Source organism: Chrysemys picta, chromosome 1 (genome assembly GCF_011386835.1).
Source record: "Chrysemys picta bellii isolate R12L10 chromosome 1, ASM1138683v2, whole genome shotgun sequence".
In the NCBI taxonomy this organism is placed as follows: domain Eukaryota; kingdom Metazoa; phylum Chordata; order Testudines; family Emydidae; genus Chrysemys; species Chrysemys picta.
In genome coordinates, this window is record NC_088791.1 from 56748694 (window position 1) to 56751395 (window position 2702).

Genomic DNA, 2702 nt, shown 5'->3' on the forward strand with positions numbered 1-2702 from the left:
CATTCATTCAGCTTTTTCTTGACAACTTATTGTGGATGGGAAAACAATTGAACAAAATGAAATCCATGCTTGTGATGAAACAAGAACAGTAGGATTTAGGGCACTTCAAATCAGAGTAGAGTAGATTTGACCTGTCTCCATTACAGGTGTGGTATGTGACATTTTCAAATTGGTAATTATATTAGTAAACAAATCCTCCCATACAGCTAATAAGTCCTAAAGTACCTCTTTAAATAAATGGATTAACACGTACATCTAAATACAAATTAACTTTAACATTGTTATGGTGGGTGACTTAAATTGAGCATAGGTTAAAGTGTTTTAACATGAGTCAGAATGAGCCATAATTGTTAATATACATTCTTACTGCTAGAATGTTAGGCAGCTTTGGGAAACAGTCACTTTGTAACTCTGGTGCTAGAATTGGAGGTGTCTGAGGACCCTGAATGTAACTCAGACTGATTGGGAAGAGATTCCTGTTAAGAATTGAACTTTATAAAAATGAAGAATAGCAGATTGTGAAGACAGAAAGTAAAGATGGCTATAAGAAGGCAGAAAAAGTCTCTTTGGGCACTTCTTGAGGAAACCTTCCTATGACATACTTGCTCTTGCATATCCCCGGGAGCTTGTGTGCAGCCTTACTACCCTCTAATGTATGAAATATCAGCTCTCAAGCATTTTTGCTTTGGTGGGTAGAGAAGTGAAGACAGATCACTACTCACCAACAATGCAGTAGAACAATTTGACTAACCTGTCAAATGTACATTTGTTCACCTACTCTATAGCATTAGTGGATCACTCATTTGTATGTGAGCAGCCAAGGATTTTTACATGTTTCTAGCTCAGGAATTGTTTTTCAACCTTGGTGTGCTGTTTAGCTTCCCCCCTGGACCTCTGTTTTCTATCAGTACTTCAGAGATGACCATATGCTCTTTCACTCCATTATTGCAAATGATGGGTGATTTCTACTGTTCCATTTCATCAACTGAGTGGAGTTTGTATCTCCTGAATGCACCTGACTGAGATCTTCATTGTCTGATGCAAAATGTTACTTAGAAGTCAAAGAAGCCATTTTCAAAAGAAAATGAAACCGCTGTAAACCTCAGCTTCTAAGTACTAACGTGGCAGGAATGTGTCACTTAGGCCCGTTTATGGTAGAGCTGCTCCATTTTCAGAATAAAGATACTAGGGTTTTCTTACAAAAGAGTCCTTAACTAAAGAAGCTTTGGAATAAAGGTTGCCCCACAACTGTTTCCCCTCCTCTTCAGACACTTGTGGACTTTGTTGGGTTTTTTATATGCAGGGGCGTAGTGAGGCTACTTTACCTCTACACACGGCATGGGTGAGACTGATAATGGAATTCTGCATCCAGTTCTGGTGTTACTTTTTAAAATGTTATGTTGAAAAATTGAGCTTGCCAAAAATAGCCCCACAAATTATTTGAGGGGTAGAGAAAATGTCTTACAGTGAGTGACTTAAACTAAACTGACTGAGCTCTTTATCAAAAAGATTGAGAGGTGATTTGATCAATGTTTAAGTACCTTTTCATGGGGAGAGAATACCAGGTACTAAAGGGCTCTTTAGCAGAGAGAGTCAGAACCAGTGGCTGGAAGCTGATGAAAGATATTCAAATTAGGCACAATTGTACAGTTTTTTGTTTATTTGTTTGTTTTAACAGGGTGAGTAGCCACTGGAACAAACTACCATTGGGAAGTGATGGCGTCTCAATCTCTTGGTGTCTTCAAATCATTCCATACTGGATGTCATGCTTTAAGCAAACCAAGTTATTTGGCTCAATACAGGGGTAACTGGGTGCAATTTAATGACCTGTGAGATATAGGAGGTCAGACTAGATGATCTTAAACGGGATGAATAGGAACTGTGGGTTCTCTGCACTTCTCGAAAATGGGTCAAATCTTTCCAGATGGACAAACACTACCCACTTTTGAACATTTGGCTATGAACATTCTGGGCTTGGTACCACTTCCTATTCTCTGCCAGAGGAACAGGAGGCAAGGCCCTCTCTTTTGGGGGAGTGGGAATGCTGTATTGCGTGTCACATTCTAATGTGGCTCAAGAGATGGATAATCTACCATAGTTTTCTACATACAAAATGTAAGTGTGCTGAAAATGGAATAGACAGGCTAAAAATTAGATATGATTAAAAGGCTTTAAGGGACAGGATTTACTGTTGATAAGGACAATGCCCTGGACTTCTTAAACTTGCTATATCTAGTTACCCAAATGAATTTAATTTGCTATGAGGTCACTAGTATCAATTTACTATTATGCTGTAAATTCACTCATACCAGAAGGAAGTCCCAACTAAAACAAGTTAAATAGTTTTATTGAATTTAGCAAATGAAAAGGGTTTTTCTCTGTAACTTTTCTAAAGACCAATGCAAATTAATTGGACAGAAACATAATACCCACTCAGAGCTACTTCTCAGCAGTGTTGCCATTTTCACTCCCCATTTTGCACTTGTAATTCAGCCATAGGTATTCCTATGAGCCTGACTTTATTCCCAGGTTGATGTTTTACATCTAAAGTTTTTGCTTACATACATTTGTGCTTTCTTTTTTTTTTTAAAGAAAAAAATCTTGTCACATTTTTCCAAAATAACTCAAATCTTCATTTTAAAAAATGGACTTCAACTTAGTCTGTAAAAGTCATACAATACATTTAATAGTAGTGGGTTGTG